This window comes from Scyliorhinus torazame, chromosome 8 (assembly GCF_047496885.1).
Source record: "Scyliorhinus torazame isolate Kashiwa2021f chromosome 8, sScyTor2.1, whole genome shotgun sequence".
NCBI classification, from domain to species: Eukaryota; Metazoa; Chordata; class Chondrichthyes; order Carcharhiniformes; family Scyliorhinidae; genus Scyliorhinus; species Scyliorhinus torazame.
The window spans coordinates 59,992,797-60,007,232 of NC_092714.1; the positions used below are offsets into that span (position 1 = coordinate 59,992,797).

At 48.6% G+C, this 14,436-nt stretch overlaps 1 protein-coding gene across 4 annotated transcripts in view; it reads right to left on the minus strand.

Annotated features, from left to right (window-relative positions):
• cfap91 (cilia and flagella associated protein 91) overlaps window positions 1-14,436 on the minus strand; it is a 294,449-nt gene that overhangs the window by 33,633 nt on the left and 246,380 nt on the right. The window lies entirely within an intron of this gene.

Sequence of the window (14,436 nt, forward strand, 5' to 3'; positions counted from 1 at the left end):
AGAGTAAATCACGACAGGAGCAAAACTCTGATTTATAGTGTCTGTTTTGGGGCATGGTAAGTGATGTGGGTCATGTCAGATGCCTTACTGGTTAGGGCTTTAACATGCATACAGTGAGCATCTGCTGAAAATATTTAGAGTAAACAAATGCATAATTTCAATTAGCATGCAACGATGATTTGGTGCCATGTTACCATTTTGGAACTCAATTTTCCAGCTAATGCCCAGCCTTAATCATGCACAGCTGAATATCTGTTCAGAAGAAGGAACCCCCACCTCTCTCTCTCTCTCTTCAGGTACCACACCCTGAAAGGATGTTGGATGTGATTGGTCCAGGGTTACGCTTGGCAAGGTACTGCAGTGGTTCGTCATTGACCAGGAAACTCCCCTCCTCTTGCTGCCTGGGTTAGGCATATCAGAAGGACTTACAAATTGAGAATCATCCTGTTTGGCCGCAGTGTGACACACCTTCCATGGCCAAGCCCTGAAGTGGAACGTGAACTTGAAGCTTCTGGCCCAGACGTGAGATGCTACCACTACACCACAAGACCTCCACAACCCCCACCAGTGCGATGTAAGGCTCATTAATTACTTTCACTTAGTTGCTGATAGGTTTCTACCAGCAGCTTCTTTCATTGAAGAAGAGCTATGTGGTTTTCAGAGTTGTTTAATGTTGTTAAAGTCTAAAAAAAAAGTGATGTGGAGATGCCGGCGATGGACTAGGGTGAGCACAGTAAGAAGTGTTACAACACCAGGTTAAAGTCCAACAGGTTTGTTTCAAATCACTAGCTTTCGGAGCACTGCTCCTTCCTCAGGTGAATATGTCAGGTGAATGTCCTCCTTCACCTGAGGAAGGAGCAGTGCTCCGAAAGCTAGTGTTTGAAACAAACCTGTTGGACTTTAACCTGGTGTTGTAAGACGTCTTACTGTAAAAAAAAGTAATGTGGCACATGCTAACAGACGTTGTCCTGACTCAAATCTTCTGCACAAACCAGTTGTTCCCGGTCATAGGCGCAGTTGTCGGCATTTCTCTTGAAATACAGCATGACTGGGAGAATGAGAAGAAATTATGTAGAGTAGGGAAAATTGATAGAACAGAGAAGAGCAAATGGGGAGGGGGTGTGGGGAGAACAGCTCTCAGCAGATGGCCACACCTACCCAGAGTGTTCAGGAAAAAATTATTCAACGTGAATCTTAAGAAGGAATAGTGTATCAGATATCTGTACATCAATAAGGACATTCTCACTGGAATCAGCCGCTGCTGCAGCCACAGAGCAGGTGTGGCCCACATTGCCAATGGCTGTGAAGGTGACTGTTGTCATCAACATTTATGCATTAGGCTGGAGCTGGAACATTTGCAGCACCTTGTGGTTTGCAGTCTTCCCTGCAGTGTGCCACTGACTGTATGCATGCTGCTTTGGGGGAACTGCATGTCAGCGCGGTGAGTTCTGCTTGGCTAAACAAGTGTTCTTTTAGAGTTGGGTGTAACAGGGAGAAAGTGAAGCTAAAAAGACTCGGTATGTAGCTCAGTCTCAGTCCGGGCAGGAGCGGAATGCAGCTGGGTTTCATAAGCATCAAGGTTGGATTCCTGGTCCCATTGACCTCGCAGTCAGCGTCACAGCGAAGCAGGCAGTAAAAGTGAGAGTAAAAGAGCGCGAGGAGAACGACTGAGACACAAGGTGAAAGAGAGCAAGGAGAACAGTGGAGACACAGGATAAAAGAGCAGAAGAAGAATGGCGGAGACGTAGGATAAAAGAACGCGAAGAGAGCAGTGGAGACACAGGATTAAAGAGAGATTAAGGAGAACGGTGGAGCCACAGAGTAAAAGAGTGTGAGGAGAACGGCAGAGACACAAGGTGAAAGAGCACAAGGAGAGCAGAGAAAACAGAGTAAAAGCACTTGAAGAGAGTGGCAGAGATGCAGAGTAAAAGAGGGCAATGAGAGCAGCGGAGACACAGGATAAAAGAGCAGTGGAGACAGAGGAATAAAGAGCGCGAGGAGAGCGGCGGAGTCACCGGAATAAAGAGCGCGAGGAGAGCGGCGGAGACACAGTAAAAGAGCACGAGGAGAGCAGCGGAGACACAGAGTAAAAGAGTGTGAGGAGAACGGCGGAGACACAGAGTAAAAGAGTGTGACGAGAGCGGCGGAGACACAGAGCAAAAGAGTGTGAGGAGAGCGGCGGAGACACAGAGTAAAAGAGTGTGACGAGAGCGGCGGAGACACAGAGTAAAAGAGTGTGAGGAGAGAGGCGGAGACACAGAGTAAAAGAGCGCGAGGAGAGCAGCGGATACACAGAGTAAAAGAGTGTGACGAGAGCGGCGGAGACACAGAGTAAAAGAGTGTGAAGAGAGCGGCGGAGACACAGAGTAAAAGAGCGCGAGGAGAGCGGCGGAGACACAGAGTAAAAGAGTGTGAGGAGAGCGGTGGAGACACAGAGTAAAAGAGCACAAGGAGAGCGGCGGAGACACAGAGTAAAAGAGTGTGAGGAGAGCGGCGGAGACACAGAGTAAAAGAGTGTGAGGAGAGCGGCGGAGACACAGAGTAAAAGAGTGTGACGAGAGCGGCGGAGACACAGAGTAAAAGAGTGTGAGGAGAGAGGTGGAGACACAGAGTAAAAGAGCGCGAGGAGAGCAGCGGAGACACAGAGTAAAAGAGTGCGAGGAGAGCGGCGGAGACACAGAGTAAAAGAGTGTGAGGAGAGCGGCGGAGACACAGTGTAAAAGAGTGTGAAGAGAGCGGCGGAGACACAGAGTAAAAGAGCGCGAGGAGAGCGGCGGAGACAGAGTAAAAGAGCGCGAGGAGAGCGGCGGAGACAGAGTAAAAGAGCACGAGGAGAGCGGCGGAGACACAGAGTAAAAGAGCGCGAGGAGAGCGGCGGAGACACAGAGTAAAAGAGTGTGACGAGAGCGGCGGAGACACAGAGTAAAAGAGTGTGACGAGAGCGGCGGAGACACAGAGTAAAAGAGTGTGAGGAGAGAGGTGGAGACACAGAGTAAAAGAGCGCGAGGAGAGCAGCGGAGACACAGAGTAAAGAGCGCGAGGAGAGCGGTGGAGACACAGAGTAAAAGAGTGTGAGGAGAGCGGCAGAGACAGAGTAAAAGAGTGTGAGGAGAGCGGCGGAGACACTGAGTAAAAGAGTGTGAGGAGAGCGGCGGAGACACAGAGTAAAAGAGTGTGAGGAGAGCGGCGGAGACACAGAGTAAAGAGCGCGAGGAGAGCGGTGGAGACACAGAGTAAAAGAGTGTGAGGAGAGCGGCAGAGACAGAGTAAAAGAGTGTGAGGAGAGCGGCGGAGACACTGAGTAAAAGAGTGTGAGGAGAGCGGCGGAGACACAGAGTAAAAGAGTGTGAGGAGAGCGGCGGAGACACAGAGTAAAAGAGTGTGAGGAGAGCGGCGGAGACACAGAGTAAAAGAGCGCGAGGAGAGCAGCGGAGACACAGAGTAAAAGAGTGCGAGGAGAGCGGCGGAGACACAGAGTAAAAGAGTGTGAGGAGAGCGGCGGAGACACAGTGTAAAAGAGTGTGAAGAGAGCGGCGGAGACACAGAGTAAAAGAGCGCGAGGAGAGCGGCGGAGACAGAGTAAAAGAGCGCGAGGAGAGCGGCGGAGACAGAGTAAAAGAGCACGAGGAGAGCGGCGGAGACACAGAGTAAAAGAGCGCGAGGAGAGCGGCGGAGACACAGAGTAAAAGAGTGTGACGAGAGCGGCGGAGACACAGAGTAAAAGAGTGTGACGAGAGCGGCGGAGACACAGAGTAAAAGAGTGTGAGGAGAGAGGTGGAGACACAGAGTAAAAGAGCGCGAGGAGAGCAGCGGAGACACAGAGTAAAGAGCGCGAGGAGAGCGGTGGAGACACAGAGTAAAAGAGTGTGAGGAGAGCGGCAGAGACAGAGTAAAAGAGTGTGAGGAGAGCGGCGGAGACACTGAGTAAAAGAGTGTGAGGAGAGCGGCGGAGACACAGAGTAAAAGAGTGTGAGGAGAGCGGCGGAGACACAGAGTAAAAGAGTGTGAGGAGAGCGGCGGAAACACAGAGTAAAAGAGCGCGAGGAGAGCGGCGTAGACAGAGTAAAAGAGTGTGAGGAGAGCGGCGGAGACAGAGTAAAAGAGCACGAGGAGAGCGGCGGAGACACAGAGTAAAAGAGCGCAAGGGGAGCGGCGGAGACACAGAGTAAAAGAGTGTGACGAGAGCGGCGGAGACACAGAGTAAAAGAGTGTGACGAGAGCGGCGGAGACACAGAGTAAAAGAGTGTGAGGAGAGAGGTGGAGACACAGAGTAAAAGAGCGCGAGGAGAGCAGCGGAGACACAGAGTAAAGAGCGCGAGGAGAGCGGTGGAGACACAGAGTAAAAGAGTGTGACGAGAGCGGCGGAGACACAGAGTAAAAGAGTGTGACGAGAGCGGCGGAGACACAGAGTAAAAGAGTGTGAGGAGAGAGGTGGAGACACTGAGTAAAAGAGTGTGAGGAGAGCGGCGGAGACACAGAGTAAAAGAGTGTGAGGAGAGCGGCGGAGACACAGAGTAAAAGAGTGTGAGGAGAGCGGCGGAGACACAGAGTAAAAGAGTGTGAGGAGAGCGGCGGAAACACAGAGTAAAAGAGCGCGAGGAGAGCGGCGTAGACAGAGTAAAAGAGTGTGAGGAGAGCGGCGGAGACAGAGTAAAAGAGCACGAGGAGAGCGGCGGAGACACAGAGTAAAAGAGCGCAAGGGGAGCGGCGGAGACACAGAGTAAAAGAGTGTGACGAGAGCGGCGGAGACACAGAGTAAAAGAGTGTGACGAGAGCGGCGGAGACACAGAGTAAAAGAGTGTGAGGAGAGAGGTGGAGACACAGAGTAAAAGAGCGCGAGGAGAGCAGCGGAGACACAGAGTAAAGAGCGCGAGGAGAGCGGTGGAGACACAGAGTAAAAGAGTGTGACGAGAGCGGCGGAGACACAGAGTAAAAGAGTGTGACGAGAGCGGCGGAGACACAGAGTAAAAGAGTGTGAGGAGAGAGGTGGAGACACAGAGTAAAAGAGCGCGAGGAGAGCAGCGGAGACACAGAGTAAAGAGCGCGAGGAGAGCGGTGGAGACACAGAGTAAAAGAGTGTGAGGAGAGCGGCGGAGACACAGAGTAAAAGAGTGTGAGGAGAGCGGCGGAGACACAGAGTAAAAGAGTGTGAGGAGAGCGGCGGAGACACAGAGTAAAAGAGTGTGAGGAGAGCGGCGGAGACACAGAGTAAAAGAGTGTGAGGAGAGCGGCGGAGACACAGAGTAAAAGAGTGTGATGAGAGCGGCGGAGACACCGAGTAAAAGAGCGCGAGGAGAGCGGCGGAGACACAGAGTAAAAGAGTGTGACGAGAGCGACGGAGACACAGAGTAAAAGAGTGTGAGGAGAGCGGCGGAGACACAGAGTAAAAGAGTGTGAGGAGAGCGGCGGAGTCACAGGAATAAAGAGTGTGAGGAGAGCGGCAGAGTCACGGGGAAGTCTCCAGGAACGGACTTGGAGGGCGGAGCATTGGGGTGGTGAGTATAAAGTAATTTACCTCGGTGAAGCTGAAAAAACTGGAAAGTAACATTACAGTAAAGCTGTGACCTGATTGGCTGTTAGGGAATCTGCACTAAATTTGAGAAAAAAACATTAAAAAAACGAATGAGTTAACTAAGTCGAGATGGCTGGGCAGGCGATGTGCTGCGGCTGCATGATGTGGGGGCTGGCAGATCCCATTGCAAGTTGCAGCGACCACATCTGCAGCAAGTGTTTGTTGCTTGAGGAATTTTGGCTCAGAATTGATGACCTGGAGTCTCAGCCTCAGACACTGCGGCATATCTGGGATGGGGAACAGTTACCTGGACGCTGTTTTTCAGGAGGCATTCACACCCCCTAGATTAAGTATCTCAAATTCGGCCAGTGGTCAGGTATAGCTGAGTGTGACAGAGTGAGGCAGGTAGAGAGATCCTAAATTCCGAAATGGAGGAGCCTCAGCTCTTGATCTTGTCCAACAGGTATGAGGTACTTGCTCCCCGAGTGGATGAGGAAAAGGACTGTAGGGAGGATGAGCTAGCTGACCACTGCACCGCGGTACAGGAGGCCATTCAAGTGGGGGGAGCAAAAAGACAAGTGGTAGTTGTAGGGGATTCTATAATTAAGGGAACTTGTAGCATCCTTTGTAAGTAGGACTAAGAGACCCGCATGGTATGTTGCCTGCCCGGTGCCAGGATGAGGGACATCTCCAACCAGCTTGAAAGATATTGGAGAGGGAAGGCGAGGATCCAGTTGTTGTGGTCCATGTTGGGACAAACAATATAGGCAAGATTAGGAAAGAGGACCTGTTTGGGGAATATCAGGAACAAGGAACAAAATTAAAGAACAGGTCCTCAAGGATCATTCACGGATGACACCAAGGTTGGTGGAGTCGCAGATAGTGTTGAGGATTGTCAGAGGACATAGCAGGACATAGATAGATTGGAAACTTGGCAGAGAAATGGCAAATGGAGTTTAATCCAGACAAATGTGAGGTAATGCATTTTGGTAGGTCTAACATAGAGGGGAGATATTCCGTAAATGGTAAAACTCTTAGGAATATAGAAAGTCAGAGAGATCTGGGCATGCATGTCCACAGATCTTTGACAGTGGAAAAACAAGTGGACAAGGTAGTCAAGAAAGCATACGGAATGCTTGCCTTCATTGGACGGGGCATCGAGCATAAAACCTGGCAAGTTATGCTACAGTTCTATAGAACCTTGGTAAGGCCGACTTGGAATATTGCGCACAATTCTGGTCACCACACTACCAGAAGGATGTGGAGGCTTTAGAGAGGGTGCAGGGGAGGTTTACCAGGATGCTGCCTGGTCTGGAGGGTGTTAGTTATGTGGAGAGGCTGAATAGACTCGGACTGTTTTCATTGGAAAGACAGAGGTTGAGGGGTGATCTGATAAAGGTCTACAAGATTATAAGGGGCATGGATAGAATGGATGGTCAGTCACTCTTTCCCAGGATGGAGGGGTCAGTCACCAGGGGGCATAGGTTTAAGGTCCGTGGGGCAAAGTTTAGAGGAGATGTGCGAGGCAGGTTTTTTTACGCAGAGTGTGGTGAGTGCCTGGAACGCGTTGCCAGGGGAGGTTGTGGAAGCAGATACATTAACAACATTCAAAAGGCATCTTGACAAACACATTGATAGGATGGATATAGAGGGATATGGCACAAGGAAGTGCTGAGGATTTTGGCCAAGGTTGGCATCATGGACTTGGAGTGGTACAGACTTGGAGTGCCAAAGGGCCTGTTTCTGTGCTGTACTGTTCTTTGTTTGTTGAGATATTAAATACCTCTCAATTAAAGTATATTCCTGACAGTAAGAGGAATTGTAAAAGGGAGAAAAAGATCCATGGCTAAACAAGGAATCAGGAAGACATAAAGGCAAAAACTTGGGCATTCCCAAGTTTGGGCTAGTGGTAAGCTGTAGGATCGAGAGAACTTTAAGGTTCAGCAAAAGGCTACTAAAAATAAATAAAGATGAAATACGAAAGGAAACTAGCAGAAAACATAAACACGGATACCAAAAGCTTCTAAGTATATAGAGGAAGAGAATAGCTAAAGTAAATGTTAGCCCTTTAGATGACGATACTGGTGAGGTAATAATGAGGAACACAGAGATGGTGGAGACACTTAACCAATATTTTGCCTCTGTCTTCAAGTAGAAACTAATAATTTTTTTCCAAAAACTAATGCAGATGGATGTTGTGCAATAACTATCACTAGGTAGACGGTATTGAATTAACTAATGGGACTAAAGGCAGATAAGTCTCTGGGACCTGATGGCCTTCACCCTAGAGTATTAAGGGAGGGGGCAGCAGAGATAGTGGATGCATTGGTTATAATATTTCAGAATTTAATAAATTCTTGAAGGGTCCTGGTGGATTGGAAACATGCTAATGTGTTTCAAACAGGGAGAGAGGCAAAAAGTGGGAAACTATAGACCAGTTAGCTTGACCCCTGTGGTGGGGAAGTTGCTGGAATCAATAATTGAGGAGATAACTGAACATTTGGAAAGACAAAGCTCAATCCACCACTGTCAGCATGGTTTAATGAAGGGTAAGTCTTGCTTGATAAACTTGCTGGATAATGGGGAACCTGTGGATGTGGTGCATCTAGACTTTCAGAAGGTATTTGACAAGTTGCCACATAAAAGACTGATCCAGAAGGTGATTTTGCAGGGGGTTGGGGGTAGAGTACTAGATTGGATTGAGGATTGGCTGACTGACAGAAAACAGAGGGTCGGGATAAATGGGTCCTTCTCTGGCTGACGAACTGTAACTAGCAGAGTGCCGCAGGGGTCAGTCCTCTTACCTCAAACTGTTTACAATCTATATAAATGATCTGCAAGCAGACAAAGAGACATAGCAAAATTTGCAGATGATACTAAGGGGGGGGGGGGGGGGGGGGAAAACAGGCAGTGAAGAGGAGATAAAGATTTTACAGACAGCTATAGATAGGTTAGGAGATTGGGCCAAGATTTGGCAGATGGAGTTTAATGTAGATAAATGGAGGGAAGGAAACCTGCTATTTCTGATAGGTAAAAGGATCACTGATTTAGCCATTTTGTTATAAATACTAAAGCCCAATTCAAAAATCATTTAAAAATGGATCCTATCATAAGACTGCAAATATGATCAAACATAACCTCAGATTGCAAAAGGCCATAGCTTTCAAAAATAAAAGCATAGAATTGCAAACATTTGCAGTCGAACTGGAAGCAAATGCAACATTTCTACTGAAGGTCAAATTGACATTATTGTTCATATGAACTCTCCATTGTTCAAATGAACAGAATCGCGAGTTCAGCACATACCAGTACAATGATAAGAGCAGAGTTTGCATTCCAACACACATTTAAGAATTCCACATGCAACATTTATATTAACTTTAAGTTCAACGAGATAATGGTGCATATTGAAGACTGACAATCCAATCATCGAATCAAATGTATTGGAAACTCATCCAAACCAATCAGCATGTTACAGGGGCAGAAACAGATCGACTCAGATTGATAACAAATTCCTCAAAAAATAGAGGTCCGGGCAGCCATTTTCATTCTAGAATCACTCTATACTATTTGCCTAGCTATCTACTATCTTTATTTCGTATTTTCATATTTCCACTCTAACTCTTAAGTCTGTGCAAGCTGTTTTGCTTTGAGCAAGAAACCATTACTGTATTTTTGAAAGTTCAGATCGTTTGTACGCAACTAAGTTTAATTATATCTCTTAATATCTTCTGCTGACAGGGGCTTTATTGAGAACATTTGATTTGTAACCACAAGATTTCAAACTCTCAATTATAATCACTAGACACCCAATAAAGATTTCATTTCGCATCCGGGACATGTAGTGCAAATTTCTACTTAGTTAGATGTATACAAGACTACATTTAATGACAGGTAGATTTCATCATGGAGGTTATTCATTTTGGCCAAAAAAATAGGCAAATTATTATCTAAATGGAAAGCAGATTCAAAATGTGTCTTGGCAGGGAGATTTGGGTATCTTTGGTATGCAGGCACAGCATGTAATTAAAAAGACAAATGGAATGTTACCATTTGTTGCAAAAGGACTAGAGAAAAAAATAGAGAAGTATTGTTGCAATTGTATGTTGGTGAGACCACATCTGGAGTACGGTGTCCAGTTTTGGCCTCCTTATTTGAGGAAGCTTGTGGTGGCATTGGAGGCAGCTCAGAGGAGGTTCACCAGTGTAATGACCTCCAATTGGCATTATTGGTTGGCCAATTGGAGTATGAGCACCCTCAATGATAGCTCATTGAGGGGGCCCATATATGCACCTGTGTAGGCTTTGTGAGGAAGTCTTAAATTGACTGGAATGCTAGCAGCACTGTTTGGAGCTGCTCTTGTATACAAGTTATTGCAAATAAATACTGGTGTGGTGACGGAACCCCTGCCTCCTGTGGATCATTACAGTGGCGACGAGGTAAACAAAGAACCTTGCGGTGACCAGCTGCCGCACTCGGAGGGTAAGCCTTGCTCTTTCAAAAATGCCTCTTTTTGGGAAGTTGGATGCATTCGACCCGACTATTGAGGACTGGTCCCAGTATGTGGAGAGAATGTGTTACTTTTTCCAGGCCAATGAGATAACGGAGGACGGAAGGAAACGGGTTATCCTGCTGTCGGTGTGCGGACCCTCAGCCTTCGCCATTATACGTAGTCTAACTTATCCCGATACGCCGGACACGATACCTTTCTAAGAATTAACGAAATTGGTGGAAGAGCACTATGACCCAAAACCACCCCTCATTTTGCGTAGGTACAGATTCTACTCAACGAAGCAGGAAGACAGAGAGTCAGTCACAAATTTCTTGACCCGCCTGAGAAGGCTGGCGGGAAAATGTGAGTTCGGCCCGATGCTAAATAAAATGCTTCGGGACCGGTTAGTGTGTGGCATAAATGACCTCCAAATACAGAAGCGCCTGTTGGCGGAAACGCAGCTAGACTGCAGGCGGGCGTTACAGCTCGCACTGTCCCTAGAAAAGGCAGCAAGTGGGGCGCATGAACTACAGGGCACACCAATGGAGGTAGATACCTGTGAGAGGGACTACCACAATGGGTCCAGCTACCATATAGCCGCCCTCAGGAAAAGCCTGAGGAATAGAGGGCCAAAGGAAAACCCCAGAACTGCCCCCAAGTCTGCTAGGACTAACTGGAGACAGAGGGATCTACCGACTGAGGCTCCCCCAACAGAGAAGAACCATTTCTGGCACCAGACAGAGTGGGGTAACAGCGACAGAAACCCTAGAAGGAGGTGGCAAAAGAGGAATAGCAGGTGGGGACGCAGGGAACAACCTAGATGCACAACCTAGATGCCCCATCCTCCTCCGAAGGGGAAGTTATATAATATTGCGACGAAGAAAGCAGAACCTATTAAGATTACCCCATGGGTGAACGGTCGGCCGACAATAATAGAAATAGGCACGGGTGCGGCCGTATCAGTAATGGGAGTGGCAGCATTTTAAAAAAATCAAAGATGGACTCCAGCCACTAACCCTAACAAAAACATCGACGAAACTTAAAACCTACACGGGGGAACCCCTGGAAGTTCTAGGCACGACTCGTGTACCCGTGGAATATGACAAACAGTTGCTCAGATTACCATTGACGACAGTAGAGGGCTCCGGACCGAACTTAATAGGACGGAACTGGCTGAAAGACCTAAACTTAGATTGGTTGAAAATTTTCCAGAGTGGAAGTGGGCAGTTGAGTGGAGTACTCCAAAAATACCCGGAGGTCTTCCAAGAAGGTTTGGGGGAAATTATAGGCGCCAAAGCAACTTTGCACGTGGACCCAGAAGCCCTTCCGAAATTTTGTAAGGCCAGGCCGGTACCTTTTGCATTAAGGAAGAAAGTAGATGTTGAAATAGAAAGGTTACGGCACAACGGCATTATCAGACCAGTACAGTTCTCGGAATGGGCAGCGCCGGTGGTACCAATTTTGAAGCCAGACGGCTCGATATGTCTCTGTGGAGATTTCAAACAGACGGTAAACAAATACGCACTGCTGGACAAATACCCGATCCCGAAAATAGACGACCTACATGCCAAATTGGCAGGTGGGCTTTTGTTCACGAAACTGGACATGAGCCACGCCTACCTACAGTTAAAACTGGACAAGGACTCCCAGAGGTTCGCTACGATCAACACCCTGAAGGGACTTTTTCGTTATACTAGGCTACTCTTCGGAGTGTCATCAGCCTGCGCTATATTCCAGCGTACGATGGAAAATGTTCTGCAGGGACTACCGCAGGTGGCGATTTATTTGGACGATGTCTTAATCACGGGTAGGACAAACAGGGAACACTTAAGGAACCTGGAGGAAGTGCTCAGGCGTTTCGCAAAGGCAGGCGTACGGCTGAAAAGTGGAAAAATGCGTTTTTCTGGCCCCACAAGTGACGTACCTGGGATATAAAGTAGACGAGTCGGGCTTACACCCATTGGAAGACCGAGTATGGGCAATAAAAGAAGCCCCAGCTCCCACCACGGTCCAGGAGCTACGATCATTTCTAGGATTGGTAACATATTATGGCACATTTATTGAAAATAGGGCGTCCATCCTAGAACCCCTCCACCAGCTACTAAAAAAGGGACAAGAATGGTCCGCCCGCCAAAACCGAGCATTTAGGGACATTAAGGAACAGCTGTCATCCGAAAATGTCCTAGAGCATTATGACCCAAGGAAGGAGTTGGTGGTCACGTGTGATGCATCACCTTACGGGGTAGGAGCCGTCTTAGCCCATAGAGGAAGGAATGGGGAAGAACGGCCAATAGCCTATGCTTCGAGGACCTTGGCGATGGCTGAGAGAAAGTACGCCCAAATCGAGAAGGAAGGACTGGCAGTGATATTTGCAGTAAAAAAAAAAAATCACCAGTATCTGTACGGGTGGAAATTCACCATAGTGACGGACCATAAGCCGTTATTAGGGTTATTAAAAGAAGACAAGTCAATAACCCCGATTGCATCAGCTAGAATCCAACGCTGGGCGTTGCTACTGGCGGCGTATAGATACGTTCTGGAGCACAGACCGGGAACGCGAGTAGCAAATGCAGATGCTTTGAGCAGACTTCCCTTCCCAGACACCCCGCCGCTAATACCGAAAGTAGAGGAGACAGTAATGACTCTAAATTTTTTGGACACCCTACCAGTGGACGCACAACATATTCGGTTGTGGATGCAAAAAGACCCATTTCTAGCCAAGATGAAGCATTTACAGCTAACGGGGAACTGGAGAGACCAGTGGAGCCCCAGATGCACCCATACTGGAGCAGAAGGGACCAAATAACCGGAGAAGACGGTATCCTATTATGGGGAGCCCGGGTAATAGTCCCAGCTCAGGTCCGTCGGGCAATCTTAACCGAGTTACATCACGGACACCAAGGGGGGTCTAAAATGAAGATGCTCGCTCAAAGCTACGTTTGGTGGCCAGGATTGGACACAGACATAGCAGCCTTGGTACGTCGGTGCCAGGAGTGCCAACAGGGGCAAAGAGTGCCACGAGCTGCGCCATTGCACCCGTGGGAATGGCCAGGCAGACCGTGAACCCACCTGCATATTGACCACGCCGGCCCTTTCATGGGCTCAATGTTTTTGGTGATAGTGGACGCCCACTCCAAATGGTTGGATGTCCACCGGGTAAATGCGGCAAGCACAGCATCGACAATTGAAAAGCTCAGGGCCTCGTTTGCAACACATGGACTGCCGGAGGTATTGGTGTCGGACAACGGAACGGCATTCACAAGTGGGGGATTTGGAAAACGGCCCCTTACCATCCAGCGTCCAACGGCCTGGCAGAAAGAGCGGTCCAGACACTAAAAGCGGGACTCAAGAAGCAGCCGGCAGCGTCAATGGACACAAAGCTCTCCCACTGGCTGTTTGATTACAGGACCACACCGCATTCCACAACGGGCATACCGCCAGCTGAACTCTTAATGGGAAGGCGGCTGCAAACGAGGCTGAGTCTCCTTTTCCCAAATTTAACGGGGAAAGTGGAGAAACAACAGGAGGTCCAACGCAGGGGGCATGATAATAGTCGGCAGCAGAGACATTTCCAGGTGGGGGCACCGGTTTGGGTCAAGAATTATGGGAATGGACCAACATGGGTCAAAGGCAGGAGGTAAGGTGCTGAAGAAACACCTAGACCAAATAAGGACAGCGGAAACACACCTGGAGGCAGTTGAAGCAGGACCGCCTCAAGCTCGGATAGCTCAGACGGGAAAGATACCCACCCCTCAGCCCCGAGCAATTTCGCCAGATCCCCGTCATCCAGTCGTCAGAGTCGGAGATGGACACGTTCGACGAGGCCGCCGCGACACCTCTCCCCGAGGAGGAGGAAGTACAACTTCCAAGGAGGTCGTCAAGGAAAAGACGGGCACCTATAAGGTACACCCCACCCATGTCGGAGAACGACCCGGCGGACGACACAGAGGTGAAAGACCCGGACAGGAGGTGCAGGAAGAAGCTCAGAGGAATGCCAACTGGCAGGAATTCCTCGGACCTTGGGGGGGGGGGGGGGGGGTGTAATGACCTCTAATTGGCATTTTTGGTTGGCCAATTGGAGTATGAGCTCCCTCAATGATAGCTCATTGAGGGGGCCCATATAAGTGCCTGTGTAGGCTTTGTGAGGCAGTCTTAAGTTGACTGGAATGCTAGCAGCACTGTTTGGAGCTGCTCTTGTATATAAGTTATTGCAAATAAATACTGGTGTCGTGACGGAACCCCTGCCTCCTGTGGATCATTACAACCAGATTGATTCCAGGGATAAAAGGGTTGACATACGAGGGGAGAATAAATAATTTGGGCTTACATTCGCTGAAGTTTAGAAGGATGAGAGGGAATTTGATCGAGGTATAGAATTATAGAATTTACAGTGCAGAAGGAGGCCATTCAGCCCATCAGGTCTGCACTGGCT